The sequence below is a fragment of the Dendrobates tinctorius genome, unplaced genomic scaffold, assembly GCF_039654945.1.
Source record: "Dendrobates tinctorius isolate UK_male_01 unplaced genomic scaffold, ASM3965494v1 ptg000036l, whole genome shotgun sequence".
Lineage (NCBI taxonomy): Eukaryota > Metazoa > Chordata > Amphibia > Anura > Dendrobatidae > Dendrobates > Dendrobates tinctorius.
The window spans coordinates 3,175,718-3,193,392 of record NW_027361704.1 but is presented as its reverse complement, the minus strand read 5'-3'; the positions used below and the strand labels follow the sequence as shown (position 1 = coordinate 3,193,392).

General features: G+C 44.4%; 1 protein-coding gene across 2 annotated transcripts in view; it reads right to left on the bottom strand.

Annotated features, from left to right (window-relative positions):
* Window positions 1-16,135, bottom strand: part of LOC141087866 (putative calcium-activated potassium channel subunit beta) — a 917,788-nt gene extending 901,653 nt beyond the window's left edge. The window contains exon 1 of one of the 2 annotated variants that reach the window (XM_073573696.1): window positions 15,845-16,135. The gene's annotated coding sequence lies outside the window, so the exon portion shown is untranslated. The remainder of the gene's footprint in view (window positions 1-15,844) is intronic. The other variant, XM_073573695.1, reaches the window with a different exon arrangement.
* Window positions 16,136-17,675: the final 1,540 nt, after the last annotated feature.

Here is a 17,675-nt window from a genome sequence, read left to right as displayed (position 1 = left end):
AAAAGAGCGCAAAACAAACTTTTGAAACGCGACTTTGGCGCGTAAGTCGCCGACCTCGTGGCCGACCTCATCCTAGGGTCGGGTTTCGTTTCATGAAACCCGACTTTGCCAAAAGTCGGCGACTTTTGAAATTTTTCGACCCGTTTCGCTCAACTCTACTGAGAAAGATAGGCAGCAAAGTACAAAGGGGGGCCTTAGTGTTCTTATTCCTGAACAGCTGGTTACAGGTATAAGAAACACTAATTTTATGAAGTGTGTGTGTCGACTACACTTTAATGGGAGCTAATGTGGCCTACACAACTTTCAAATGTAGTGTTTGGTGAACTTTGTTGTTTTTTTGGGGGGGGGGAAAAACTAAAAGGATGTGACCAAAGATTTGAAAGTCAGAGTATCACCAACTTTCTGGAGCTATTACAATGCAGGCAGGTAATCTACAATGCAAAAGATGAGGCTCCAAAAAAAATTGGGTAATACTAATCTGGCTGCAGCTGAAGGGCACAAGCCAGAAAAAAGGCTCCTCTATCTACTCCTATATAGTGTTTTCAACCAACCAATGTAGATGGATATGGATGGATGCACACTAATAGGAGAAGAAAAAATGAGCTGCAATTAAAGAAATATATGTGTGAGGCAGTGACGCACGCTGAGCAGCCTACAACCAGACGTAGCTGCAGGACACACTACTCAGCGTGAGCTGCACTCACACACAGTCAGAGACCTCTCAGACAGCCGTGAACAGTGCAGCTAAGTGGGCACTAGCACTGACAGGCTGCAGAAAGGCTCCACTGTGTACTCCTAGAGTGTTTGCAACCACCGTATATGGATACGGATGGATGCACACTAATAGGAGAAAATATGAGCTGCAATAAAAGAAAAATGTGTGAGGCAGTGACACGCTGAGCGGCCTACAACCAGACGTAGCTGCAGGACACACTACTCAGCGTGAGCTGCACTCACACACAGTCAGAGACATCTCAGACAGCCGTGAACAGTGCAGCTAAGTGGGCACTAGCACTGAAAGGCTGCAGAAAGGCTCCGCTGTCTACTACTAGTGTTTGCAACCAACGTATATGGATACGGATGGAAGCACACTAGATAGAATTTTTGAAAAATAAGCAGCTCAAAAAGAAAAATATGTATGAGGCAGCAGTGAGGCACGCTGGGCGGCCTACAACCAGATGTGGCTGCAGGACCCACTCCACAGCGTGAGCTGCACTCACACAGTCCTTGCAGACAGCTGTGAACACTGCTGCTAGGGAAAAGCAAGCTACAGTGGTGGTTTATGTAGCCTGGGTAAAGCACAATATTGTTTTGAGAATCGCTATTTCTAACTGTCCCTCACAGTCTTCAACAGCAGCCTGTCCCTAACTGAATTCACAGCAGAGTGACCAGAAATGATGGCGGCAGTGGCTTTTATAGTGCATCATGACATCATTTCAGCAGCCAATCACAGCCATGCCAATAGTTAACATGCCTACATGCCTAACAGGATGTGCCCACAATTCTGAGGATTCCCATTTGCTGAATCAAAACGAGCAGCCTGATAGCATTATGGGAACTTCCGATTCCGGTATCCGATATGAAAAAAGTATCGGAAGTCAGTATCGGAATTCCGATACAGCTAATATCGGCCGATACCCGATACTTGCGGTTATCGGAAAGCGCAACACTAATCACGAGTTATTGCACTTTTTGTTCGGCGGTATGATAATAAATCATTATTTTTTGCTTCGTTTTCTATTTTTATTTTTTAAGGGGTTCGCTAAAGGGGTTAACTAATGGGACAGTTTTATAGGGCAGGTCGTTACGGACGCAGCGATACCAATATGTGTACTTTTATTGTTTGTTTTTTCTATTTCCAAAAAATGAATTTATTAGGTAATATTTTTTTTAATTTATTTAGCGATTTTTTTTAAAATTATTTTTACACTTTTTTTTTTTAACTTTATTAGGTTGTCCCAGGGGGGACATCACTGTCCTGTGACAGATCACTGATCTGTCACATCACAGATATCTGTGACAGATCAGCAATCTGTCACAGGCAGTGTGCAGGTTTCCTCCTTGCCTGCGCTTTGCATGCCCCCGAAGGTCCCCGTCGCCATCTTGGATCCGGGGACCTGAAGGGAAAGAGCCCCCCGCAGCAGCGCTGCACATTGTGCTGCTGTGGGGGGCTCAGGGAAGCACGGAGGTAGCCCCCTCCCTGCAGATGCTTCAGTTTAAACCCTGGTACACCGCAATCGTGTTTGATCGCGGTGTCCAAGGGGTTAACGTGTCGGGGACGGTCCGTGACCGCCCCTGACACATAGTGCCGGGTGTCAGCTGTGATAATCAGCTGACACCCGGCCGCTATCAGCGGCGCTCACCACATGGGCGCCGCTAATCACGCTAGACGTACTATCCCGTCCATGGGCATAGGGGCCCAGGTCCCATGGACAGGATAGTGCATCTGATGTCAGAAAGGGGTTAACATATTTCCCAGCAAAATCCGTTTTGGTATGTTTTTTGGTGCACCGGTATGAATGGCATGAAATTCTGAAAAAATTGTTTAAAGCTGTGAACTAGGAGTCAGGAATGCTTACTGTGGTGATCCCCATAATGTCCCTGTGTCAGTTGAGCAGTGTTTCCATCATTTTCAGATGTTTTTAGACCTTAAAAGGAGCCCCGGGGCGATCGTGGTAAAAATGCTCGGGTCTCCCATGGATTTACATTGGGCTCGCTGTTCTGTCCAAGTACCCGAGTATTCCAATTTGCTTGACCTGAGCAACGAGCACCCGAGCATTTTAGTGCTCGCCCATCACAAGAGTTGACGTTTTCATTGGTACCATTTTCGGGCACATGACATTTTTTGAGCACTTTTTATTCCAATTTTTGGGAGGCAGAATGAACAAAAACCAGTAATTCATGAATTTCTTTTGGGGAGGCATTTAAACAGTTCCTTGTGTGGTAAAATTGATAAAGCAGTTTTATTTTTCGGGTCAGTACGATTACAGTGATACCTCATTTATATAATTGTTTATGTTTAGGCGCTTTTATACAAAAACTATTTTATAGAAAAAATAATTATTTTTGCATCGCTTTACTCCGAGAGCTATAACTTTTTTATTTTTCCAGTGATGGAGCTATATGGCAGCTTGTTTTTTGTGGGACAAGATGACATTTTCAGCGGTACCATGTTTATTTATATCCATCTTTTTGATTGCATGTTATTCCACTTTTTGTTCGGCGGTATGATGATAAAGCATTGCTTTTTTGCCTTGTTTTTTTTTTAATGGTATTCACTAAAGGGGTCAACTAGTGGACAGTTTAATAGGACAGGTCGTTACGGACGAGGTGATACTAAATATGTGTACTTTTATTGTTTAGATTTGTTTTATTTAAATATTTATTGATTGAATAAATACTGATTTTTTTTATTATTATTTTTTATTTTTTTTAAATATTTTTACAATTATTTAAAAACATTTGTTATTTCATTCTAACTTTTATACTGTGTCCCACTATGGGACACTCATTTTGTGCAGGCTGATCGCTTATAAGTCACACTGACCGCAGACTTCCTGACATGCACTGCGCATGACAGGAAGTCTCTGAGCTCTGGTAACACGGATGTTGTCATGACAACATCGGGTTACCATGGGAGCGATCGGGACCCCACGGCATGCCGTGGGGTCTCCGATCCAAAGGCAGAGGGGCTGTCAGAGCTGACAGCCCCTCTACCTGCTTCCGGAATGCTGTGATCATGTTTGATCACATTGTTCCGGGGGTTAAAGTGCCGTGAGCGGTCCGTGACCACTCCTGGCACTTAGTGTCGGTTGTTAGCTGTGAGAATCAGCTGACACCCGGCCGCGATCAACCGTACTCCCCCTTTGAGCACAGCTGATTGCGTATGACGTACTATTCTGTCCATGGTCATTAAGGCCCAGGGTACATGGACGGAATAATACGTCAAAGGTCAGAAAGGGGATAAATATACCTAGACGTGTCTAAAACACATAATAACTAAGATGCAAGCTATAACAAACATCTTTTTATGCAAATTACACCAGAATTCTGGAACAACTTAGATCACATCACAAAAGTATTCTATCTTGTACAAATAGCTGGTATACACTCACCTACCAAGATTTATTGGCTTGGTCATTTTTAAAATATACAACTGTATTGTAATTCTCAATCCCACTTTGATGAGAACAGTTTTTAATCCAAGTAGATAATTTATATTTACATATTATCAGATAAAACTAAACCTTGAAATCCAGATAAAAAAAAAAAGATTTGTGAGGCAAGTCAAAACTAATTGTTTAATTATATTTGGGAAGATTTGATCAGTATATTCATTGAATATGGTCTGAATGGATCCTAATGTTTGCGTGGTATAGTAAGTGCAGAGATGCTGCATACACAGACTCCATTTACTTTTTTTTCCCTTGGTGTGCATGCATACTACATACAATGTTTGGGTGAAGATTTATGTAGCTCACCACAGAAAAAAGAAACAAAGCAAAACTGATGCAAATACATTTTTACTGTATGTGTCATCTTACAGGTATATCCAGGCGATAAGTGAGACAGTCCAAAAAGGAGTGCCAGCCAGGCGTGATTAAGGAAAAGGTGCAGCTCCAGCCGGGAACCTCAACAGAGGAAAAAAAAATGCAGAGCTGGAAATGAACCCGGTCTAAAGGAGCGCACACACTGGAGGGTGTTAGAAGTAAAAAAATTACAGTCCTTTATTAACTAACCACTGGTGTGTGTGCTCCTTTAGACCGGGTTCATTTCCAGCTCCACCTCACAGGTATATGTCAGGGTTCAAATTGCAGTGGCTTGATACAGTAAGTATGCAACACTATCTGTCTATCACATATTTATTAGTGATGAGCGAACATGCTCACCACTACTCGGTACTCACCCGAGTATCACTGTGCTCGGGGTACTCGGCGACTACCGAGTATTTTAGGATCACTTGTCGGGAACTCGAGTCTCCACCCAGCATTTTTGGCGGACTTTATAGACCCAATCACGGTGCAGAGATTGTCTGCCAGGCTATGAAACACCGCAGCCATCTTTCTTGTGGTCGTGCAGTGATTGGCTGGCCGCACAGCATCATCAGGGGGTATAAGGGACCTGATGCAGCCCTGCTCGGCGCATTCAGCTCCGGATTGAGAGAGTGTAGGGAGAGCGGCTGCCTTGATAGGGTCAGAATTGAGGATTTCTTAGTTAGTATGGGGCCTACCATCCTAAATACTCACATCCAGCTAAACCACCAGTCCTTTTAAGGACTAATTCTGAAGTATATAGGTTCCAGTGTTAGGCAGGCAGGGGAGTGTGCGTCGCTGTATACACATCAATGCAAGGCCTGCAGGCACTGCATGTGTGTATATATAGCATTGCATATATCATATCTGTGCGTGCTGAAAGTTTGGTCAGTTTACGTCTTTCTTCTCTTTTTTGCCTGGCTATCACTTTTGGTTAAAGCAGTATTTAGGCAATAAAAAAACATACAGGCCACACTTTTTTTGGTGCGGTATCTTCGTGAAGCTCATATCTGTGCATAGTGAAAGTTTGGCCAGTTTACGGCTTTTTTCTCTTTTTTGCCTGGATGTTAGTTTTGGTTAAATAAAGGAGTATTTAGGCCAAAAAAACCATACAGGTCACCCTTTTTTGGTGCTGTATCTCCATGTCAGCTCATATCTGTGCGCGGTGAAAGTATGGCCAGTTTACGGCTTTTTTCTCTCTTTTCATGGCTGTTAGTTTTGGTTAAATAAAGCAGCATTTAGGCCAAAAAAAAAACCATACAGGCCCCACATTTTTTGATGTTTTATCTCCGTGCCAGCTCTTATCTGTGCGTGGTGAATGTTTGGCCAGTTTACAGATTTTTTTCTCTTTTTTTGCCTGGCTGTTAGTTTTGGCTAAATAAAGCAGTATTTAGGCAAAAAAAACACATACATGCCACACATTTTTTGGTGCAGTATGTTCATGTCAGCTCATATCTGTGCATGGTGCAAGTTTGGCCAGTTTACAGCTTTTTTCTCATTTTTGCCTGGCTGCTAGTTTTGGTTAAATAAAGCAGTATTTAGGCAAAAAATCACATACAGGCCACACATTTTTTGGTGCGGTATCTCCGTGGCAGCTCATATCTGTGCGTGGTGAAAGTTTGGCCAGTTTACGTCTTTTTTCTCTTTTTGTCTGGCTGTTAGGTTTGGTATTTATGCACCTGTGCAGCTGCCATTTTACTTGGGTCCGCTGCACCCTGGATTAGTGCAGATGCATTTGGGCCTGTCTGGTTTGTAACTGAATTTTTTTGTTAAATAAAGCAGTATTTAGGCCAAAAAAACAAATGCATGCCACACATTTTTGGTGCGGTATCTTCGTGCCAACTCATATCTGTGCATGGTGCAAGTTTGGCCAGTTTACGGCTTTTTTCTCTTTTTTGCCTGGCTGTTAGTTTTGGCTAAATAAAGCAGTATTTAGGTCAAAAAAACACATGCATGCCGCACATTTTTTGGTGTGGTATTGTGGCGCCCCTGAGTCTCAGTCGCCACAGAGGTACTGCACCTTCTCCTAAGGTGTAGTGCCCCACCACCTAGGTAAGTTGGGAACTCCTTTCCACCCTCCAACACCTGCACCCACACACAGGATAGTTCAGCAATGGACCAGATTGCGGCTCCATGCTTAGAGGATAGCAGAGCACCTTTCGTGGGTCCTTGCTTCATAACATGAGATGTGCTGGGAGGTGGGTGGAGTTAGATATAAAAGAGTGGGAAAGTTTAGAATTACAAAGCAGTCAGATGGGGAGTCTGAGGCAGAGAGCAGTCTGACAGGAGGTCAGCCTGAGGGGAGCTCAAGGTGGAGGAAGACAGTCAATCAGGCGAGGCTGAGGACTGGTCTTAGTGGAACGAGCTCCCTAGGAAAGGAACAGAAGGAGAAAGACGTAGAACTGCAACCTAAGCTTCCATAAGAGAGAGAAGGAACAGCGCGGAATGAAGGAGTAGGAGAACAGAGAGGAGTTGAGGTTTGGAAGAGGAACCCTGCCTATAGGTTCTCAGCGCAAGGCCGGGGCCCGGTCCCCGAGGTTGTATGGACACTTATGGTTCTGCAGCAGACACCTGTGGAGTAGTTGGCTGTAAATGCACTACTCCCATCCAAGACTTGTAGCACAACAGCATCTGTATAGAGAGCCGTGACTCAGGATAAAGGGAGTCCCCAAAGTAGGCTATAGCTGTCTGTCGTACAAGGAGAACTGTTAGGAACATCTGACAGGAGGAACTTCAGAGTACCACGGTACTGGAGCTCTTCACACTACTAGGCACAATAGAGGAGTCATTCAGGAGAGGTACATGTTGGCGGGGTGTTGGAGAGGAGAATCCTGACTTGCTCGGGAGGTTGATTGAGTCTCTACCCTGGAGGACACGGCACGGAGGCAGGCACCAGTGTGTACCACGAACTGTGAGTAAAGCCTTGGAACTACATGCCCTGGTGTCCTCCATTCATTTGTGCGCCAACACCGTCAGCACTGCTACATCTGGTACCAACATTCCTCACACAGTCTGCGTCTACACACTGCCCTGGGGTTACAGCTTCACCTGTGGGGAGCTACACCATCTATGCTGCAACACACCATCAGCCCCAGAGAATCTGCACGCAGCGTTGGCTTAACATCTTGCTTGCCAAACACCACAGGTGGCGTTACGAACTATTCCATTTCATTAACTACAAACCACCATTGATTTGGGCGCTCAGGGCCACGGACCGGGTCCCCGCTGCTGTGACACGTTCCCCTGACACCGGCCGGTACCGAGTACCCCACAACCCTGGGATGGGGCGACCCATTATCTTGCCAGCTCATATCTGTGCATGGTGCAAGTTTGGCCAGTTTTCGTCTTTTTTCTCTTTTTTGCCTGGCTGTTAGTTTTGGTTAAATAAAGCAGTATTTAGTCCAAAAAAACATACAGACCACACATTTTTTGTCGAGGTTTCTCTGTGCCAGCTCATCTCTGTGTGTGTTGAAAATTTGGCTTGTTTACTTTGGTTTCCTTTTTTGGCCTGGCTGTCACATTCATTATATCCAGCAGTCTTTTGTATCCCAAAAATAAAAAAAAAATTAATACAGTCTGTTATCTCAGGCTGAGGCCTGGTGTATCTGTGGTAGAAAATTGTTTGCTTTGCAGGCATACTTATCACATCTAATTTTTCTCCCAAAAAATCCATTTGTATTGAGCTTTTCAAATATTTCAGTAGTACCTTTAAAATGGGCCAGGTAAGGGGCACGGGAAGGGGAAGTGGATGTGATGCTTATGGTGCATGCAGAGGATGAGGCCGTCATCATGCAGAAAGCGGGTCACAGCAATGACCCACATCGTCGCCCTCGACCTTCCTGTCCCAGTTTCTAGGGGACCGCACCACACTACTATTGAATCCAGAGCAGTGTGAAACAGTTGTTGGTTGAATATCGGATAATGCTTCCAGTCACTTAGCCATCAGCACCACCACCATGTCTTCCACACGGTCAAGTTTGAGTAGCTGTGATTGTGGACCAGATATTACTCACTCTGATCCTCCATCCTCCCACCATGCTGAGAGTTCTGAGACAACTCATATCACACTCGGACACTCCGAAGAGCTGTTCAGTTATCCATTTGGAGATTCGTGCCTCTCGCCCGCTCCACTTGAAGCGGGGCAAGAGGATATTCCATGTAGCGATGCACAAATCTTTGAGCAGCCTCGGTCACCTGAGGTGGATGATGATGAGACACAATTGCTCGAAAGTCAGGAGGAGCAGGGTGCGGATGTGGAAGACGAGGTGGTGGATGGCATAGTGACTGATCCAACCTGGCAGGAAGACATGCAGAGTGAGAAAGGCAGCACACATGGAGAAGGAGGCATATCACCACAACAGGCAGGAAGAAGCAGTGTGGTGGCCGCAGACAAATGGCGTACATCCGTTCCACGCATCACCAACAGGACGGAAATTGCCATTCTTTCTGTTAGATTTTCCTGAGTCTGGTTATTTTTTAAAGACTCTGCTGATAACCCCAAACAGGCCATTTGCAGCACTTGCCATGCCCGCATCAGCATGGGTAGCAAAACTACCAGCCTGATCACCAACGGCATGACTAGGCACATGGCAGAAAATCACCCGACTTTGTGGGCTGAACCCCAGGCTCCAGGAACACTGTCTGCAGGTGACAACACTGCTTCTTCCACTGTTTCGCATCCAAGCCAATCCCCAGTTCACCATGCCTGTGAAGATGCCTCAGGCCCTGCACCTGTTGTTGCCCACAGTCAACCATCACCATCATCAAACCCGTCCACGTCCTTGTCCCAGCCTTCAGTTGTCTATACCCCAGTCATTGGAATGCAAGCGGAAATATGCAGCCAATGCCCCACAGGCCACAGTACTTAATTTGCACATTTCTCACCTGTTTGCGCTCAAAAAGTTGCATTTTAGGCTTGTTGAGAAGGAAGCTTTTCAGAACCTGATTGTGGTGGCCGTCCCAAGGTACTCAGTCCCCAGTCGCCACTATTTCTCCTGTACCGGCATTACACCAGCATGTGTCCCACAACATTACCCGTGCCCTCAACAATGCTGTTACTGGGAAAGTTCACCTAACCATGGACACGTGGACAAGTACCTGTGGGCAGGGACGGTACAGCTCACTAACAGCACACTGGGTTAAAACAGTGGAAGCTGGGACCCTGTCGGACCTTGGGCTGGAACTCATCCTCCCCAAGCCAAGGATTGCGGGCCCTACGTCAATCAGGGTTGCCCCCACAGTATACAGCTCCTGCACCTCCTCCTCTTCTTCAGCCTCCATCTCTGAAATGAACACATCAGTCAGAATCTGGAAGCACTGCATCACTGCTTCAGCCAAGCTGCAACAGGCTTTGCTGAAGCTACTCTGCATAGGTGACAAATCACACAATGCAGAAGAGTTGTGGACAGCGCTGCAAGAGCTGAAACCGCTGAACCTACAGCCAGGCATCGTCGTGTGTGACAATGGCCAGAACCTGGCGGCGGCTCTGAGGCAAGGTGAGCTCACACACGTACCTTGCCTGGCTCAAAGTATTCCATGATGCAAAAGTCACTATATTTTTATTTATATCCCTGTCTCTGAGCTGTTGCTAGGGACAAACATATCTCGTTAGACACATTCTGACTTCATATTTATGAACCTTTGTTCGCCCCTCCCTTTTGTTATTTTCTTTCATAGGTGGATTCACATTCTTAATTTTTTTTTTTTATTTCATTATTTCTCATTATTTCTCCTCATTCTCCACCACTAGATCACAAGGGTTAACTTGTTCTGGGCTGCTACAGGCAGTTTAATTTTTGGCAAGGGTGTCTATGATACCCATAGTATACTTTTAAATAATGTGCCCTCCATGGGGAAGTGTTTGTCAGCCCATTCACTGTGTGTATGGGCATTCCAAGTCTAGGAGATCAGCTCCTTTAAATTGGCCATAGTTTTTACTGATGCCTTCATCAATGTCTCCTCATTCTCCGCCACAAGATCACCAGGGTTAACGTGTTCTGTGTTGCCAAAGGCAGTCCAATTTTTGGCAAGGGTGTCTATGATGCCCATAGTGTACTTTTAAGAAATGTGCCCCCCATGGGGAAATGTTTGTCAACCCATGCACTTAGTTTATGGGCAAGACGAGTCTAGGAGACCCGCTCCTTTGTAATGGGACATTTTTTTTAGGAGGCCCTCCTCCATGTTTCATCCAAGGGGGAATTGGGGTGCGTGCAAATTTGGGTCAAGGCGGCCCTTGCATTCAATGCATAAGGAAACTGTATGGCAGGACCAACTGAAGGCTGTGAAGTAGGTTTTCATGTGGCCTTCCAGTATCTGGGTTCAAAGGCATATTGGGGTGCATATGTATTGATATCAGGGCAGACCTTCCATTCATTGCAACATTTTTTCAGGAGGCCCTCCTGTACCTCTCGTGAAAGGGGTATTGGGGTGCGTTGTAATTCTTGGCAGCCCAGCCACTCACTGCATAGGCAATAACAGCATAGGAGACCCACTGTTTAATAATGGCCCTTTAAACAGATTAATCCCCCCTGATGCCCCTCTAAAAATAGCCTTTGTGACTTTAACAGTCCCTCCTTCAGAAATGAAACAAGATGTGTCTCTTTCTGTGTCACACAACACATGGCCAGCTAGGGTTGTTAAATTTTACAATGACATTTCACAGTGAATGCATTAGTATTGGTTGAAAGCAATGTTAAAGTTGAAAAAAGCTTCAAAAACGCTGTGCCTGAACATAGCCCAAGTGGTGGAGGTACATTTCGATCTGGGGTTAATTATTTTGACTTATATACAAGTCATTAACCTGGAAAGAATGTACCTTGACATATTTCCCAGTAAAATCCGTTTTGGTTTCGTTTTGTTATGTTTTTTGGTGCTCCGGTAAAAATGCCGTGAAACTCTGAAAAAATTGTTTAAAGTTGTGAACGAGGAGTCATTAATGCTTCTAGGGGCGATCCCCATGATGTCCCCGTGTCTTTTGAGCAGTGTTTCCATAATTTTCTGATGTTTTTATACCTTAAAAGGACCCCTGGGGGGATCGCAGTATAAATGCTCGGGTCTTCCATAGACTTACATTGGGCTCATTGTTCTGTCCGAGTACCCAAGTATTCCAATTTGCTCGACCCGAACAACGAGTACCCGAGTATTTTAGTGCTCGCCCTTCACTAATATTTATCTATATCTATCTATCAATCACATATCTATCTATTTATCACATATCTATCTATCTAAAAATCCCATAGAAGGCAGTACTCCAAGCAAAACAAAAGTACATTTAAAAAAATACAGGAAAGATGTATATCTTTGTACCGTGTTAGCCAGTGGATAGAAAAATATTCAGGATTGAGAGTCCTCAGTAGTTGATACCTTTTAATGGCTAACTGAAAAGATGGTAATACATTGCAAGCTTTCGAGACTACTCAGGTCTCTTCATCAGGCTAGACTAATACAAAATCTGAAGTCACATATTTATGCACAATACAGCCTAGAAAAAATGCAATAGATAAGACAAGTGACATGAAGCAGAACTATCAATATGGGAGAGGGAGAAACATAAATATAAACATTGGACCAGTTCATAGATAAGGAGTCTGGATGTTTTATGGTCCTCTGATTGGGGTCTAGTTCTGTGTTGCCCCACAAGGTTTTAAAAGGAAATTCCTTAATTGATGTAAAAAGACATAAATCCATGCGACACATTCATTCCAGCACTGAGAGTGTCAAAGTTCGTCATAAATTTGTACTCCCAAACTCGTCTCTCTCTCTGAGATGTGAAGTTACCTTTCAATACCAGTAATTTCATATCCATGCTGCTGTGATCAGGGATACAGAAGTGTTTTGCCACAGGTAGATCCATTCTTTTTTCTCTTATAGTGTGACGATGAGCATTCATCGTCACACTATAAGAGAAAAAAGAATGGATCTACCTGTGGCAAAACATTTCTGTATCCCTGATCACAGCAGCATGGATATGAAATTACTGGTATTGAAAGGTAACTTCACATCTCAGAGAGAGAGACGAGTTTGGGAGTACAAATTTATGACGAACTTTGACACTCTCAGTGCTGGAATGAATGTGTCGCATGGATTTATGTCTTTTTACATCAATTAAGGAATTTCCTTTTAAAACCTTGCGGGGCAACACAGAACTAGACCCCAATCAGAGGACCATAAAACATCCAGACTCCTTATCTATGAACTGGTCCAATGTTTATATTTATGTTTCTCCCTCTCCCATATTGATAGTTCTGCTTCACGTCACTTGTCTTATCTATTGCATTTTTTCTAGGCTGTATTGTGCATAAATATGTGACTTCAGATTTTGTATTAGTCTAGCCTGATGAAGAGACCTGAGTAGTCTCGAAAGCTTGCAATGTATTACCATCTTTTCAGTTAGCCATTAAAAGGTATCAACTACTGAGGACTCTCAATCCTGAATATTTTTAAAAAAATAGACTTTATTGAGCCCAAATGGCCATCTGGGCTCAATAAAGTCAATTTTTTTCAATTTCCTTTTGTTTTGCTTGGGGTGCTGCCTTCCATGGGATTTTTAATATGAAACAAAATTGACATTTGCTTGGAGGTCTGGCACCCACTTGTAAGTAATTATTAAATGGTGCTGTTCCAAAAACCTTTTTTCCTCTATCTATCTCATATCTATATATCTATCTATCAATCGCATATCTATCTATAACATTATCTATCCATGGTATGCATGGTCCCCTCACCCTCCTTTCGTTGTATGCATGGTCCCCTCACCCCCCCAATCCTGGTATGCATGGTCCTCTCACCCCCCTATCTTCGTATACATGGTCCTCTCACCCCCCTATCCATGTATGCATGGTCCTCTCGCCCCCCCCAATCCTGGTATGCACGGTCTCCTTGCCCCCCAATCCTGGTATACATGGTCCCCTCACCCCCTTTTCGTGGTATGCATGGTCCCCTCACCCCCTATCATGGTATGCATCGACCCCTCACCCCCCAATCCTGGCATGCATGCTACCCCTCACCCCCCATCCTGGTATGCATGGCCCTCTCACCCCCCAATCCTGGTATACATGGTCCCCTCACCCCCCTTTTCGTGGTATGCATGGTCCCCTCACCCCCCTTTCATGGTATGCATGGTCCCCTCATCCGCTTTCGTGGTATGCATGGTCCCCTCACCCTCCTTTCGTGGTATGCATGTGCCCCTCACCCCTCTTTCATGGAAGCATGATCCCCTCACCTTCCTTTCGTGGTATGCATGGTCCCCTCACTCCCCTTTCATGGTATGCATGGTCCCCTCACTCCTCTTTCGTGGTACGCATGGTTCCCTCACTCCCTTTTCATTGTATGCATGGTCCCCTCACTCCTCTTTCATGGTATGCATGGTCCCCTCACTCCCCTTTCATGGTATGCATGGTCCCCTCACTCCTCTTTCGTGGTACGCATGGTTCCCTCACTCCCTTTTCATTGTATGCATGGTCCCCTCACTCCTCTTTCATGGTATGCATGGTCCCCTCACTCCCCTTTCATGGTATGCACGGTGCCCTCACTCCCCTTTCATGGTATGCATGGTCCCCTCACTCCCCTTTTGTGGTATGCATGGTCCTCTCACCCCCCTTTCATGGTATGCATGGTCCCCTCACCTTCCTTTCGTGGTATGCATGGTCCCCTCACTCCACTTTTGTGGTATGCATGGTCCCCTCACCCTCCTTTCGTGGTATGCATGGCCTCTCACTCCTCTTTCGTGGTATGCATGATCCCCTCACAATCCTTTAGTGATATGCATGGTCCCCTCACCCTCCTTTCGTGGTATGCATGGTCCCCTCACCCCTCTTTCATGGTATGCATGGTCCCCTCACCCCTTTTCATGGTATGCATAGTCCCCTCACTCCCCTTTCGTGGTATGCATGGTCCCCTCACTCCCCTTTCATGGTATGCATGGTCCTCTCACCCCCCTTTTGTGGTATGCATGGTCCCCTCACCATCCTTTCGTGGTATGCATGGTCCCCTCACTCTCCTTTCAAGGTATGCGTGGTCCCCTCACTCCCCTTTTGTGGTATGCGTGGTCCCTTCACCCTCCTTTCGTGGTATGCGTGGTCCCCTCACCCTCCTTTCCTGGTATGCGTGGTCCCCTCACCCCCTTTCCTGGTATGTGTGGTCCCCTCACCCCCCTTTCCTGGTATGCGTAGTCCCCTTACCCCCTTTCCTGGTATGCATGGTCCCTCTCACCCCTATTAAACTACACACATATACAAAAAAAATTTATACTCACCCTTCTTCCCTGTACTCCAGCGCTGCCTGTCACGTTCTGCTGGAGACTGGGGGAGGAGTCTGGCGCCGGAGTACGCACATGCCCATAGCACTGTCCAGCGCCATATTACTGAAGACGCACTGCAAATGTGTCTTCAGTAAAATGGAGCCGGATTGCGCTATGCGCATGCGCGATTCCGGACGCACTCCTGCCCCGGTCTCCGGCCGAAGAGAAGCGCCACAGCAACTCTCCTCCCTGTCAGGTAAGTATGTAAGTATGGCGCCTGACATTGCGGTATGCAGTGTGTATGCGTACCGCCATCTCCGACGCCATACACACTCCTCACCACTGGCTGCCTCATTCTGTCTGGAGCCAGACTGCGCAGGAGCGTCGCGCTTGCGCAGTCTATAAAGGCTTCGGACAGAGAGACGCTTAGCCGGTCATATTATAGATATCTTCCATTCACATATCTATGTATCTATCATCTCTCTATATTTCTATACAGGTCACTGTTAGTTACTCTAGCTTTTTCACTGTTGTATTTACTTTTCTAAAACACCTTGCATCTAATTGGTATTTTTGATCAATGCACTAAAATAAAATGTTTAAACTACAAGTAACATGCTATAGAACTGTGAAAGGGATATTAACATAAGATCCCACAATGAATCCCCTTGTAGTACTTGTAGGATTACCTTCAGTACCTAATATATTTCCTTATAATGCATCGTGGAAAGAGTTATATTTTTGGATTGCACTTTATAAATATCTTATAATTTGTTCTGTAATTATTGAATTGATATTGTAGATTTTGTTTAATAGATATTTACTACTCTAATATACTCAATCTTTTTTTCTAGTTAGATGTAATTAGAATTTCACTTTTGACATGCTGCATTATTGTTAATTATCTAATTACATAGTGTCATAGTCCTGTACAGTATGGTATGAAATGAGGAAATACATAAACAATACACATGTAATATTAATGAGTGCAACTTTTAAGAAAGAATTTAACACATGTTTTTAATACATAATTATTAAATTATTATACTTATTTCAGTAAGTAAATAATACTTACAGTGTCTTGTTGTTTTTGGATATTTTCCTCACTTTTCCATATTCCAGTGAAGACAAAGTGAAAAAGTGTCCAGTAAAAGAAAGAGCTACATACACAGAATGCCTATTCTTGGCTGGTTTCACTCTGCTTCCATTTATCACAACAATTAAACTCATCTTTTGGCCATAAATGGTAAGGTATGAATCTCTCATATGCTTCAACCACAGCTCCCAAGAATTAATGGTAACAAGATACACGGCCATTAAAGAAAAAAAAAGTATTTAAGTATTAAAATGCAGAAAATGTATAGTATCTGATGCACTAACCAAACAAAATAACTTAATGAGAACAATATATATGCTTTAAGAAGTAGCAGTTTCTTACTACGTTCTTGCCATGTTGTAATGACAATTTCTTAAATTCCTCCGCATTTTGTATCCTTTAAAGCTCTGTAAATTTAACTCTCTTGAAAAGGGTTAAATCATTGTTATTTGTCAGTAAGACTGGGTTGATGAAATGTCTTGATGATATTGAGAAAAGTCATGTATCAATAATAAAATGATGTGTGTAAATAAAGTGCAGAGATAGGTGGACAAAGTAAGGTTTGCTGATAATTAGATGGAGGCACCACTGACTGCTGCTAATAGAAGAGGTGATGACAAGTGCTGTAAGGTCTCCCAAGACGTACGTGTCGCCTGCAGTGTAGGTTTCATTGGTAACTGAGCTTCTACTAGTGCTATCAAGTGGAAGTGGAGCAACTTAGATCACATCACAACTGTTTTCTATCTTGTACACATAGCTGGTATACACTCGTCTACCAAGATTTATTTGCTTGTTCATTAATAAAATATACAACTGTATTAAATATCTCAATCTCGCTTTGATGTGAATACGGTAGTTTTATTCTGTAGTCAGCAGTTTCTCTTCCTAATTTATACTTACATATTCCAAGATAGAAGTATATCTTGAAATACAGTAGAAAAAAATGCTTTGTTGACACATGTCAAAATGTTATTGTTTAGGTAGGAGTGGAAAGATTCGGCATGCTTTATTGAATAAAGCATGAATAGATGTATACATATACTATGTGTCAGCATACAGCAACTAGTAATCCATGGATGGCAGTGGGCTCCCCACGATACCGAGAAGCCATGGACAAGGAAAGCAGTAAACACTAACCTTGTCAAATTAACTTTTACTGTTAAACTCAGAGTGAGTGCACTTCCACCAACTAACAAAATATAACAGGTTAAGGCTAGTTTCACACTAGCTTATTTTCCACGTAGCGCTCGGCGCCGCTAAGCCCCGCCCCCTGCCGGCTCCCTGCCCGCCCCATCCGGTCATCGCCACTTACTATCGCACACGGCTGCATGCGATCTGCGCACCCTATCTTTAGCATAGGATGCGCAGACCGTGCGCTAGTCGGATTTTAGCCTGCGCTGCTCACTTTTGAAGGTGCGCCGGTGTGCGCCGAACACACCATGTTGCATTTTGGCGCTCGGCGCACCTTCAAAAGTGCGCAGCGCACGCTAAAGTCCTACAGATAGGCAGGGACCACAGGAAAGTGCATTTAATGTCCAAATGAAACTTACAAATGGAAAACAATGTTATCCTCCGAATAGCAACTGGGGAGTCAAAACAGTCCATACCAGAGACCGGTTGTCATGGGAGACTGAACCACCATGTCCACTGAGGTGTCGCCAGGCATTTGCTTCCCTTGGCTCTTTGTTACTGCACATCTAAGCCGGATGTTGCAGAGTCAAATACTTTGCATTTTGCTAACAAACTCTGACACACCCAACCCTTTGCTGCAGGGTTTTTAAATGGAACCTGTGGCTATAGGCTACTTGTA